Genomic DNA, 14,997 nt, shown 5'->3' with positions numbered 1-14,997 from the left:
AAATGCTTTCACTGACAACTGCTGTCAGCACCAGTCAGCATGGTCAAGCATCTGGAGGACACCAGGATCTAGAAGGTCTGACCTCATATAGCACAAGAGTTTGCTTCCTGAAAAGTGATCTAGAGCACTTTAAAACAAGGAGAAATATATGGGAGATGGTGGTCCTTGGCAGCACTTGGCTTAGGCCATGCAAGATGTTTAAGATTATAAACATACAGGTTCATTCTTGTATAGCGAGAAGCTATCAGCGATTTGTAATGCGTTCTGCTCCAATCTCTTTAGCAGCATCCAGTTTGAGGGCTATAGAAAATGAACAAATACGTTTGAACAAGTCATCCCGAGCCCTTGTGCACTTGTCTGGCACACATTTCCAACATTCTTTTGTCGCAGCATTGTATTGCATTTGCTTTACATGAAACTATTTATAGTATGGGTCTGCTTCAAACAATATTCATTTTAGAGGTTATCGTTTGGTGCTTTCTCATTTAACTATGAAATCAGCTCTCTCACTGCAGCTTTAGTTAATCTCCAAACATGAAAACAATGCATTACCATTTCAAATCAGAAACTACAAGGAATAGCTGCCTTTGAGCAAGCCTGCATTTAATTTGAGAATGTTTCCTATTCAGTCCAGTGAGTGGAAAGAAAGAAGAAAACTAATTTGCAAGCAAACAGAGGAAAGTCTAAACATTCCATGCATCTGCCAGAGAATAGCATGCTTAGAACTAGATATTTCCTCGTGAATTTTACTGCAGCGGCACCCAGTGCTCAAGAGACAAGCTGGAGCTGCTGCAATAACTTCTGAGCAGGTGGGTTGTCGTTACAGACCAAGGGGAGAGGGGCAAGTCCAGAGAGGAGATTGCTGTGGTGCAAGTGCAATAGCACATCCAATCCAGTGCTCCCACTGGTGCATTTGCACCATGCAATTCTCCCCACCCCCTCGCCCCTCCCTCTCTCCCTGTTGGTAAGCAACAGACACCCACATGGTATGGAATTAGGCAACCCCCGAGGCAAGGATATAAGTAACTTCACGATCTTTAAAGGTAAAGGTAAAGGTACCCCTGCCCGTACGGGCCAGTCTTGACAGACTCTGGGGTTGTGCGCCCATCTCACTTAAGAGGCCAGGGGCCAGCGCTGTCCGGAGACACTTCCGGGTCATGTGGCCAGCATGACAAAGCTGCATCTGGCGAGCCAGCGCAGCACACGGAAACGCCGTTTACCTTCCCGCCAGTAAGCGGTCCCTATTTATCTACTTGCACCCGGGGGTGCTTTCGAACTGCTAGGTTGGCAGGCGCTGGGACCGAGCAACGGGAGCGCACCCTGCCGCGGGGATTCGAACCGCCGACCTTTCGATCAGCAAGCCCTAGGCGCTGAGGCTTTTACCCACAGCGCCACCCACGTCACGATCTTTAGGAGACATGTAAAAGCAGCCCTGTATAGGGAAGTTTTTAAATGTTTAATGCTTTATTGTGTTTTTAAATATGTTGGAAGCCGCCTAGAATGGCATAACAGCAACAACAACGGATGTCCCTATTTTCATCAGAGAAATGTTGGAGGATACAACATACAAATGTTGGAGGGTTTGTTGTTTTCTAAGCTGTTGAGATTTTGTTGTCTCCAATTTTTGCAAGTTACATATTATTGCTTGAACTTTGTATTTATGTTAACTTTTGTGAACTGCCTTGGGGGCCCTAAGTATATCCAACACAGTTGTCCGGTGGCGCAAGAGGACTTCCTCTTATTCTTCTTTCCCCACATGCCCCCTAAATCCGAGGTTCCTCCAACCCTCCATGTGAGGAGAGGAAAGAGAAAGGAAATTCCATGACCTAAGCAGAAGTCCTTCATTGGATACAGGTCTGACTAATTAACCAACTCTCCTGTAGCAAAAGCTCTTGCGGTCATGATTTTTGTTAATATTTCAATCAGTGGGTGGTTAGTTACAAGAAAATTCATTTGTATTGTATTTCAAATCATTATTTAGTTTGTTTGGCCTGCAGCACATAGAGATTCAGTCTGTGTATTAAATCTAATCCTAGTTGAGCTTTGGGGAGCAGATATAGAAATATACTGTATCAGAAGATATCTCTTAAGCAATCTATCCAGCAGAGACGTGATTTTCCTGTGCGGAAAGTGTTCCTTTACAACTCCTCCTTAACAACTTCTGTGCAAGAATATCAGCCTGTTAGGGAGCTAGTTTGCTGTTCTTCCTCAGAACAGTATCAAGGCCAACTGACCTGTTACAGGGTGTGCATATTTGTAGTGTACTAGGGCTAGGGAGCCATTTCTCTTCACACTCCCCTCCCCTCTCCTTTACACATTGTGTTCACCAATCTAATACCAGCATACACACTGCAAACACGATTTTGGTACAGGGAGAATTGTCTCTCAGAAGTGTTTGGTCCTCCCTTTCAGCATCTGCTCCTGAGTAGACACCTTTTCAAGGAGTGGCTTGGCAACACTCAGTGGCCCATTCATTTGATGCATGTGGTTCACTCCTTCCCTCAAAGTTTCATTTCTGCTGAGGGGATATTGCACTTTTCTTAGCATTCAAATCAATTTTATTTTGTGCCTGGGAAAATGCAGTTTTCTCACCCACGTAGCCCATCCATTGCTGAAATTGCTGGGCTGGGAGAAATTATACACACTAAAAAATTATGTGAACATTTAGGCCAAATGTATATTCCCAATGCTGTTTTGTGAAGTCGTTGCTGGTTTTCTTGTTTAAGCGGCTATAGCCAAGATGCTCCTGTATAACTTTATCGTGAAGTGCCCTACTAATGTTGTTTTATAATAATAATAAAACCAGTGTAGTCTCATTCTCACAACAACCCCTTGAGATAGATGATGATAGATGATAGATGATAGATAGATAGATGATAGATAGATAGATAGATAGATAGATAGATAGATAGATGATAGATAGATAGATAGATGATAGATAGATAGATAGATAGATAGATAGATAGATAGATGATAGATAGATAGATGATAGATAGATAGATGATAGATAGATAGATAGATAGATAGATAGATAGATAGATAGATAGATAGATGATAGATAGATAGATAGATAGATGATAGATAGATAGATGATAGATAGATAGATAGATGATAGATAGATAGATAGATAGATAGATAGATAGATAGATAGATAGATAGATGATAGATAGATGGATAGATAGATGATATAACACACCTTTTCATTATTTGAAGGCTCTGAATTTCCCTGTTTAGTATTGGAGTGAACATTCATACTGGAGGTTTTAAGTCACTGGAATGGGGCAACTGCAATATGGCTATCTGCTGCTTATGTTCATTACACAGAAGAAGAAGCAGAAGAAGAGTTTGGATTTGATATCCCGCCTTTCACTCCCCTTCAGGAGTCTCAAAGCGGCTAACATTCTCCTTTCCCTTCCTCCCCCACACTTTGTGAGTGGGGCTGAGAGACTTCAAAGAAGTGGGACTGGCCCAAGGTCACCCAGCAGCTGCATGTGGAGGAGCGGAGACGCGAACCCGGTTCCCCAGATTACGAGACTACCGCTCTTAACCACTACACCACACTGGCTCCCAGTGTGGCTCCACATATGGACTGGATATTCTGCTATTACTTTTTTATTTTTTAAAAGAATTAACAGCACTATCCTGAAAACATCAAAATGTGGGGCTACATTTCTGCTTGCCCCATTCCAAGAAAACATGGGTCTGAGCACCTTTCTATTTGCTCTGCCGCTTCCCCCAGGGAAAACTTGCAAACGCCAATCGACAGAAAACCCAGTTGACCCTTATATCAGGCAGAATTTATGTCGGGGGGGGGCGATTTCCGAAAGGCAGTACTTTGTCCTGAATCTTAGGCAAGTAAATTGAAAAAGTATGGGGCTTGGGGGGGGGGGTTGTATTTAAAAAAAGCTCAACAAATTTGTGTGTCCTGATTTTTACTTAAAATATTGCAACCCCAATTCAGCGGCAAAGATGCGGGGGGAGGGGGGACACAAGTGGAAGTCTGGATATGCCCTTAGTTGACTGATTCATTAGAGCAGCTATTTGATGAACGTACTTTTGTTACTTATGGAAAAACTTTGAATAAAAAACATTTATTTATATATACAAATGAGCAGAAGGAAGGTAAAGGGATTTTATTTTTTAAAGGTTGTGTGTGTTTCCAAATAAGAGAAGCAAAGTCTTTGGACAATTTTCAGTCACTAGAGAATGAACTGGAAAGGTTAAGGATGGAACAATTTATTATGGAAGATGTCGGTTTATTATATTCTCTGGGGTTTTCTTTTTACTCAAGCTTCAGCAATTGCCCAATTAGTTATTTAATATAGCTCACTCGGAAATATCAATATCAATCTTTGTGCCCTTACCCTTTATTCTCCTATCCTCTCCATGGGGAAAAATAAAGCGCAAATGTCTGCAGATTCACTTCAGGCAGCTGCTGGCAACCTTTGGCAGTCTGTGCATGTGTGTCTGTGTGTCTGTGTAGTTTCCTCCACACAATACAATAAAGGCACATTTAATGTACATTTGAAGAACATGACTTCCTCCAAACCACATTTCTCAGGATGCATGCACATGGGGAAAACCATGTGCATTAAATGTGTTTTAAATCTATGGTCATCACTACTGTGTGTGTGTTCATGTTTCTGTGTTTCTCTCTCTCCCTTTTTTGCCTTTTCTTTTCATAATATTACTGTTTCTTTGATACGGATGCTATTAGTGTAAAAAGAACTCTAAACCCTTTTTTGATTTAGGCAATCTGTAAGCCAGTGAAGCTGGTAGAGCACTGGGTGAATGTGATCCTGCGGCGAGGACCCCGTAAGGAGTCTCGCCACGGCATTCTGCACCCGCTGGAGTTTCTGGGTCAGTTTCAAGTGCAGCCCCACGTAGAGTGAGTTACAATAATCAAGCCTGGAGGTGACCGTCGCATGGATCACAGTGGCAAGGTCAGGGCAACAGAGGTAAGGGACCAACTGCTTAGCTTGGTGGAGATGAAAAAATGCTGCCTTTGTTATAACAGCCTTTGTTATAGCTGTTACCTGCGCCTCCATAGAAAGGGAGGCTTCAAAGATTACACCCAAACTCCTGAAGGAAGGCGCTGGCACTAATTGCATCTCTGCAAGGGATGGGAGTTGGCCCCCCAACCCCATATCATCTCGACCCATCCAAAGGACCTCTGTCTTCGAAGGATTTAACTTCAACTTCAACTAGATGTCAATAGACTCCTTCATTGGAGGTTTTTAAATAGAGGTTGGCTGGCCATCTGTCAGGGATTCTTTAGTTGTGATTCCTGTGAATTCTATGATCCTATGTATAATTGTTTTTAATACTGTTGATTTTTTCTGGATTTTGACCATTTTATTGCCAACTGTTTTTAAAGTCTATATCGTTATTTGTAGTTAACATTTTATGCTAGCTATCATGTAAACAGTGGTTTTTTGGTTTGTTTCTGATGAAGCGGTATATTAAATCTTGCTAAATAAACTCTTGCATGAAATCTTTTAATAGTTTTGTCTACACACACACAATCCTTTTGTGTAACAAAAAATAAATTCCATACTAGGACAATATATTTACTAGGCCAACGGAAACGTCCCCAAAATAGTGTGCAAATTTTTTATTTCTCCAGAACTCTTCATCAGGCTAGATGATAAACAGAGCAAGTCTGCGGAAGGGAGGGAGTAGAAAGGACTGTAGTTGACTGATGGTGAAGCCACAAAACCTCCATCTGGTGTTACTGTTTCATGTGCAAATACTTTGCATATGTCTGAGCATTACCCAAGGTACTGCTAGCATATGGCTCCTGCTCTGTGAGACAGGTCTATATCCATCTAGTTTACTGCATGTTAAATTAATGAGGGATGCATTTATTCTGGCACTCTTCAACCAACAGTTGAACCATGTGCCTTCTCATTAAACAAGTGTCCAACTCAAAGCATTAAAATATCTCTTCCTCACCCTTCAAACCTATGAGACTTTCTCAAGTTGATCACAAGCATATATTTTATTTTATTGTATGTATGTATGTATGTATGTATGTATGTATGTATGTATGTTGTCCCAGCCCACAATTTTAGGTTCCCCTTCTTTCAACAGTCATAACCACCTGCAAAGGCTCTTTTGCAGAAGCAGAAGTTTTTAAATTCAGGTACCCCAAAGTTTTGCAATTGCTCTGTTATAGTTCTTGCCTTAAACTTTTCCAAAGCCCCACCAACTGCTACCCAAACTTCTTTCTTCTCCTGGCATTCTTCCCTTCTTTTCCAAAAGCTAGTAACATCTTCATTTACCTCTTCAGCTAAATGCCACCCACCCCCACCTCACTTTCCCTGACCAACTACTTCACATCATAGTTTATTTTCTGTGTGTCCTCAGGCATGTTTTAAAGTAATTGGGGGTTTTTATCTCTTCGTTTTGTGAAACTCTTTTATTGACTCTGTTCAACAACTGTAGTAAATGTGCTAATCCCGTTTTAGGGGCTAACTGTTAACTTTCATTCTGCAGGTCCTCTCGGGCCATTGGTCAAACATCTGTGATATCACATAAACCTGGAGACAGGTCTTGATGGGCCTTGGTCTTCAGTTAATTGAAATGTATATGGAAAGTAGCCACTCAAAACAAACCTGGTAAAGAAGGGCCAAGGCAAGAGTCACATCCACCCACATTTTGCTTCTGGCCATGTACACCACTCGTATGTGTTCCATCCCAAAGTTGCCCATGAGGGAATGTGGTCTTTTGCAGAAAAAGATTCCCTCTTGCTGTAAGGGTTCGAAGGCTCCTGATACAGACACCATGTCTGGTAAGCACTGTGTCCAATTCTGGGCACTACAATTTAAGACGGATGTTGACAAGCTGGAATGTGTTCTGAGGAGGGCAACCAAGATGATCAGGGGTCTGGAAACCAAGCTTTATGAGGAACAGTTGAAGGAGCTGTGTATGTTTAGCTTGGAAAAGAGGAATCTGAGAGGAGATATGAGAGCAATCTCAAGGGTTGTCACATGGAAGATGGAGCTAGCTTGCTTTCTCCTGCTCTGGAGGGTAGGAATCGAACCATTGACTCCAAGTTACAAGAAAGAAGTTTCCAACTAAACATCAGAAAAAGCTTTCTGACAGTAAAAGCTGTTTGACAGTGGAACGGTCTCCCTCAGGAGGTGGCGGACTTTCCTTCATTGGAGATTTTTAAGCAGAGGTTGGCTGGCCATCTGTCATAGATGCTTTAGCTGAGTTTTCTGCATTGCAGGGGGCTGGACTAGATGACCATTGGGTCCCTTCCAACTCAACAATTCTATCATTCTTTGATTCTAGGTCTGGGCCTGGCCATCACCGGATAGGAGACTGCTTCAGAGTTTCATGTAGGCCTCAGTGAGCACCATGTTAGAAAGACAAAGCTAAAATATGATAAACAAATGTAACCTGTTACTCCTTGAATCCAGCAATGTTGGAACTTTGCTTCTCAAGCAGATCTTCTGAGCGTGTTGCGTAAGTCTCCTGGTGCAAGTCTTGAGAGGTTAGAGATGGATTGATCACACGGCAACAAACACAGTGGTATGGGATGAAAGGCGGGCTTACCAGCAACTCCATCTGGATCTTGTCAAAGCTTCTGCTTAGATTGTCCAGAGAGAATTGTTTGAGAGGAACACATGCAAGGGCCTCCATTCTGATACAGAAGAAAAACCTATGACTCAGAGCACATTTCCTGCACGTGTGCATCATTCTTTTGAAAAAGAGTTGCAGTATCAGCCCCAAGGAGGTTTCTTGGGCCATGAAAAGACACTTGAGGATTAACTCCCAACTTCTGCATGAATAGTATTTTATCTGAGCACCTCGGTACAAAAGAAACTCTAGCCTTGCACAAATAGTAATACATTTGTAAGCAAGTATGTGCCTACTGGGGTATTAATTTTAGTTCTTTAACTAAAAACCCATTAGAGAGCTTTCAAAATGAAATATAATACACTTCTTAAGGCTAGCCCTACTTAGCAGAAGAATGTGCATTATCCCCAGGAAAACATTGGGGGCTAGGAGTCAGCATAGCTACAAGCATGTGTGTTCCTGGTACAGTATTAATTGCATTCATTAACATTCATTACTTTATAGATAGCATAAAGAAGGTTTCACTGAGGAAGGCAGTAAAATGAGAAAGCAGGGAGGTAACACACAGCATGCTGGATATCATGCACCGTGGACTTGGCCTCCTGATGAAACAACATAATGTCTTCAGACACAATATGAAACTCTGATAGCTTTCCCTGGAAGAATTGTTCCTGGGGAGTCCATTTCATCTTCTGCATTTGGCTGGGAGTAAGAAACGTATCATGTGAACTCAAGTCAAGGAAGATCATGGAAGGAGAGTAATTGCTTTGCTCTGCACGACAGCTTTAAATGCACTTAAAAACTTGTAGAGCTGGGGAATTAGAAGTTGGTTGCTTTGTTTCTTTGCTTTAAATGTGTGTGTTAAGTTGTGGGTGAACATATCAGACAACACAGCGATTCTTCAAACAGCTCTTGTTTATTCACAGGCCAGAACAGAACTGAACTGAAGGGTCCAGGCAGCCTGCTTATATAGCGCTCCAGTACAACACAACTGTAACAACTTTCTGTAACTATCCAATCACTGCATGTCACTTTCAATCCCCTATTTGCATATGTGGACCTGAGTGAAAACTATCTACAGTATCCCCCTGCTGGCCCAGGGTGAGAACTTCAGTACATAACAGTGTGTGTGTGTGTGTGTGTGTGTGTGTGTGTGTGTGTGTATGTTGCGCCATTTAAAAAAACACCATGCTAATTGCAACACAACCAATTTGTGTGGGGAAACATCTATGTATTAAAGTTTTCTAAGTGATACAAAATTCAGAAATAATAACGAACAAAAGGAGAGATTGCAAAGTGCAAGTAACCAATCACATGTAGAATTTTCTCAGTTACCATGTCTAAGGGCTTTTTATCCTAAAACGTCCATCCAAGATGACATTTCCGGTTGCCACTGGGATCGCGTCATAGAGATTGCAATTTGCAGGGGAGACAAAGGCATACAAGGGTGCGTATATTGATCAAACAATGTCAATACTCACACCCTGACACTTCATTTTCTCATCCCATATCAAAAAGGCCCTTGGCTTTGGTCATTATGCCATTTTGAAGGCCCCTTTGTTTCCCACATTGCCCAGCTAAGAACAAGTAAAATGGTTAGCAACCGGGTGACCAGATGTGTGTGAGAGAGAACAGAGCTCCTCCAGAAAAGAAGAGCAACGTTGTACAGAAAAGGACAGTAGAGGCTTGTCCATTAGGGCAGTGTTTCCCAACCTTGTGCCTCCAGCTGTTTTTGGCCTACAATTCCCATCATCCCTTGCCACTGGTCTTGCTAGTCAGGGATGATGGGAGTTGTAGTTCAAAAACAGCTGGAGGCACAAGGTTGGGAAACACTGCATTAGGGCAAAATAGGACACAGCCCCCACCAACCTCAGCCAGCTCCCATTGCCACCCTTCTTACTTACAGCCAATCTAGGGGATGGCACTGCTTTTCAGCTTCCTCCTCCTTAGACTCAGTGTTTCCCTTGCAGAACTCAGTAGGAAGGAGATGGGGACAAACCTAGAATTAGTTGGTTTTGCCCATTATTGGCTCTGGCGCCACCTACTGTTGAACTCCCTGCCTTCTGCCCTACCAGCTCCAACAGACACCAGCCTCCACTAGACATAGGCATTTCAGCAGAATAGGAACTTATTTTAAAAGGTCCCCCCTCCAATTTATTTATTTATTTATTTTAAAGTAAAATTACCCCTGCATGATCCCAGGATGATAGGCTTCCTAAAGCGAAGTCCCCTTTTTCATAAGCATACTGAAGCCCTTCTCTGTTTCCATCTGGTCACCTTGTCAGGGAAAGAAAGAAAGAGAGAGAGAGAGAGAGAGAGAGAGAGAGAGAGAGAGAGAGAGAGAGAGAAGGAAGGAAAGAAAGAAAGAAAGAAAGAAAGAAAGAAAGAAAGAAAGAAAGAAAGAAAGAAATTATTATAAAGGGATAAGGGGCAGGGGAGAGAAGCTTATAGTCTCCCCCCCCCCTTTTTTTTTTTTTTTTTTTTTGTAATGTGCAGTCAGGATTAACATTAATTTGATTAATTAGCCGGTGTTCACAAATACAATTTTCTTGTCAGCCTGTACAGAACCTGACTGCAAAATATCAGTTGGTTGTGACTAATTAAATTTGGGAGAGCTGCTTCAAGTGCGCTATTCACATAACCCACAATTCCTTTGCCTGTCTCCACTTCGCCCTCTCTGTCCCTGGTGACCCAATGTTCATCATTCTCAGGTGCATTGGTGCTGCCTGAGGTTACAGCGAGGAGGAGTGCAAACCCCCAAGTCGTCTTCCCCGCTTCCCAGAAATCCTTTTTAATGAGCACATTTGCTCCTTTGCAGGGCGATCCTTGCACGTTCCCTTTGCTCTCTGAGCGAGGACACCCTGGGATTTTTCAGTCAGGCTGTGTATTGAAAGCAGACCAAAAATAGGGCTGCAGAGGAACCCATGATGAATTGCTAGCCTTTGTGAGTCACAATTGAAGCATGAACTGGTGCGCTTCATGAACTTATGTGGATCCTGAGCGGTAAGAAAGTGTGGCACACCTCACCACAAACATCGGAAAAATCGGAATGTTACTAAACAAAGTACAGTAAAGGGGAAAATAATAATTGTAATTAATTAGTATTGTTGCACACCACCCTAACTCTGAGTGGTATGAGATTCCAGGGGTTCTAAGAAGGAAGGTTAAAAAAAATATTAAGGGGTTCTTCCCACTGTTGTGGTTAAAACAGGCAATTTTACAGGTAATTATACAGAGCCAGTGTGGTGTAGTGGTTAAGAGCGGTACTCTCATAATCTGGGGAACCGGGTTCGCGTCTCCGCTCCTCCACATGCAGCTGCTGGGTGACCTTGGGCTAGACACACTTCTTGAAGTCTCTCAGCCCCACTCACCTCACAGAGTGTTTGTTGTGGGGGAGGAAGGGAAAGGAGATTGTTAGCCGCTTTGAGACTCCTTAAGGGGAGTGAAAGGCGGGATATCAAATCCAAACTCTTCTTCTTCTTCTAATTGCAAGTAATGGCTGTGAATGGCTCTTTTAGACCAGGCGTGGAGAATTCCCTATAGCTTTCCGGATGTTGCTGAACTACAACTCTCATCATCCCATGCTTGCCGGGGCTGATGGAGATTGCAGTTCAGCCACAGGTCCCCTATCACTGTTTTCATCATCCTTATACATTTACACAAGCTGCGCTAGGAGCCTTATTCATGGAAAACCATTAACCAACCAGATAGAAGAAGAAAAATAATGATTTCCTGAAAGCAAACAGAGAAGATATATCTCCCTTTTAGATAAACCTTCATCTACAGGTTTCAGACTTCCACCAGGATTTGCAAGCATGACAGTGTTGTGTTTGGTTCACAACAGCCTAAGAGTTTCTTCTTTTCAGTGCTCACAAATGGAATACATATAACACTAGTCAGCTGCAGAGGCAGGAGACCCTTCCTTCCCACTGTTTCCCCCTCCTGTTTGAGTTGGCTGGAAAAAAGTCATAGCTAAGAAGCCTTGGATTTCTTGGTTCAAGGAGTAAAGGTAAAGGGACCCCTGACCATTAGGTCCAGTCATGACCGACACTGGGATTGCGACGCTCATCTCGCTTTATTGGCCGAGGGAGCCAGCGTACAGCTTCCGGGTCATGTGGCCAGCATGACTAAGCTGCTTCTGGCGAACCAGAGCAGCGCACGGAAACGCTGTTTACCTTCCCACTGGAGCGGTACCTATTTATCTACTTGCACTTTGACGTGCTTTCGAACTGCTAGGTTGGTAGGAGCAGGGACTGAGCAACGGGAGCTCACCCCATTGTGGGGATTTGAACCACCGACCTTCTGATCGGCAAGTCCTAGGCTCTGTGGTTCAACCCGCGTTCCTTTCAAGGAGTAGCAATGGCCTAAGTTGCTGGGGGTTCAGAAATACGTGCCATAAACCCTCAGATCCCCTGGCCATCTTCTGACTGCAGTTTCGTTCTTCTTTTGCCTGATCCTGGAGAAACTGAATTTTGATGCCATTGCTTTAAGCGGTGTGTTTGTTTGTTTGTTTGTTTGTTTGTTTGTTTGTGTGTGTGATGGGGATGGAAGAGGAAAATATTGGGGCAGGTAAATTAGATTGAGTATTTGTGCCTGCAGTTTCTCAGTGAAGTGTCTGCCAGGGGAAATACCCTGTTTTAATGGGATCTGTTTTATGTCATTGGGCAACACAGGGTCTGTTTTAGCTACTTATTAAATTCTTTTAATTGTTTGTGTGTATGTCTTATGAAAAGCTGATGTGCTTACTGAGGTGCCCTGTTTTGATCTGTACCCTGTGCCCAAACCCATCAACCTATGTGGGGCTGCCGTCTATCTGAGGCTCCTGGAGGCAATGAGCAATTTTGGGCTCTCCTGGGAATCTCTAGTGAGTGAAACAGCCTTCCCCTTAGACCTAAACTTAGGGGTGGTGGCAGCATTTAAAAAAAATGGGTCAGGTTTGGCATTTATCCTGACAACCATCAGCTTTACCAGTTTCAGGTAAAGTCACTTTATCAGGGCCAGGCCCTAACCTACCTCACAGGGTTGTTGTGAGAGGGAAAAGGAGCACAAAGTAGAGTAGAACCTCTTCCATAATCCTTAATGGGCAGGAGGATGGTCCATCACCAGCAAACTGTGCAGGCTTTATACTGTAGGTAATAATTCAAGCTTCTTGAATTGTGGCCAGAAGCTAACCTGCAGCCAATTTTTCTGAGATGGTACCACTGTCAAAGACTCTTATCCCTCGCAAGAGGGGGACAGCAGGGTCTATTCCGAGCTGCAACTGCCAAAGAGTTATAATGGCAGCCTGTTGCAGTTACCACTACCATGCAAGATGGAAACTTCGACCAGCAAGTTCTGCCCTACTTGGTTGACCTGCCCTATATTAGCACAGTCAAGGATGGCAAGAGCGAAACAGTTTGTATTTTCTTTTCAAATGGCAGATGGAAGAATAGCTGTGCTGCATCACGGTCTGTGAACAACCTAGTTATTAAATGCTTTCCAACAATGGCTGCCACCTTTCGCCCTAGAACGACTACCTTTCAAGAGAGATGTGCGAAACCTAAAATAGCACATTTGCCAGTATGTTTTAATTAAGAGGACCTTGCTTATTTGTGCATTAACTAATCCCCCACCGCCAAAAAAAAAAAGCATTATCTGAGAGAGCTGTTAAATATTTCCTAGCCGTTTCCTATCTCGAGGGGTGATCCGCTGTGATCTGGAGAGCCATTTAGCCGCTTCTCAGTGGGAGGATAGCTTTGCCTTTTACATGCAACAACAGGCTTCCTCTCCAGTCTCCGGGGAACGGGGCATTTCATGCGCTCCTTGCCAGCAGCCTTACTACAGAGAGCCTGTGAGTGACACACTTATTGCCACATTAAGGCTCTAAACGGCTGGAAAGGAGCCGCCGAGCCACTCGCGTATGACAAATGAGCTGCTCTTCAGAGCAAAATGGAAAAAAATGATCAATCATATATTCCGTCAGGGTGTTGTATACAGTGGAAGTCATGCCTGCCTGTCCATTTTGCCATGATCAATTTCACTTCTCGTTTTCCTTTAAAAGAAAAGAAAAGGGAGGGGGGGAATCTAGGCTGGTTAACAGCCAGCTGGGATTTTGTTACCTAAGTTGGGCCCCAATTCAGAGATCTCAGCAAACAGCCCTGGGCTGTAAGCACACTATTCCATGAAGGGGAATAGGCAGTGCTATTTTTCTAGAAAAAGAGGTGCCAGAGCTCACCATGAATGGCAATGGTGCCCATCTGAGAAGTGGAGCTGAGCTGAGCTCTGGCTGAAAAAAGCCCTGGGAATAGGGGAATAGGGAGCTGCAGCTCAGGCCCAGAGCAACTCATTCCCCAGCATCTCTGGGGGAAAGATCCTTGCTTGAAATCCTGGAAAGCCATTGCTAATAAATGTAAACAATGCTGTGCTAAATGGCTCAAAATTCATTCATTCATTCACATCCTGCCTTTTTCTCCAAGCAGCTCAAGGTGGCACACAGGCTTCTCTCCCTGCTTATTTGATTCCCACAACAACCCTGTGAGGTAGGAGAGGCTGGGAGGCAGTGACTGGCCCAAAGAGGATTTGAACCCTGGTCTCCCAGGTCCTAGCTGGACATCCTAACCACTACACCACACTGGCTCACAGTAGTCTGAGGCACCTTTCTATGCTCATATACACGCACGCCAGCAACCCCGACTCCGGCAGGTTATCTATTCAGACAGCGACAACCAGCTGTTTGAAAGTAGAGTGAAATGAGCTGCCTGGAATCATTCCTGTCCTTCCAGCCTCAGGCTGGCTGAAGCAGGTAACTGGTGCTGACAGCACCAACAGGCCCACATGAAGGATTTTCTAGGTTTTTCTTTGCCTGAAACAAGAAAAACCTGGGGGTGCTCTCAAGGCCCCACTCTTCAGTGGTGCTTAAATGCTGCAGAAAGAAAATCTACAGTGGTACCTCGGGTTAAGACCTTAGTTCGTTCTGGAAGTCCGTTCTTAACCTAAAACTGTTATTAAGCTGAGGTACCACTTTAGCTAATGGGGCCTCCCACTGCCGCCATGCGATTTCAGTTCTCATCCTGAGGTAAAGTTCTCATATATATATATATATATATATATATATATATATATATATATATATAATTAGTTTTTTTAAAACATATCCTTTTCAACAGTAATTAAACATACTTTCACATCTTATTCAATTTTTTTACTTCCATCAATCCTGTCTGAAAATTTTCCAATCTAATCTCTCAGTATGCATTTCTTATCTTCCCTATTACATTTCAAACTTATAACCAGTATCTCTATCTTTTTCTACTTTGTAACACTTCGTATATTTCTCCTTACAAAACTTCTTGTAGTCCTACTAGCGTAATTTGTTGATTACAGTTGCTCTTCAAATAATTCATATACTTCTTCCAATCTTCTGTAAATCTC

This window comes from Podarcis muralis, chromosome 3 (assembly GCF_964188315.1).
Source record: "Podarcis muralis chromosome 3, rPodMur119.hap1.1, whole genome shotgun sequence".
NCBI classification, from domain to species: Eukaryota; Metazoa; Chordata; class Lepidosauria; order Squamata; family Lacertidae; genus Podarcis; species Podarcis muralis.
Note: the sequence above shows the minus strand (reverse complement) of the source record.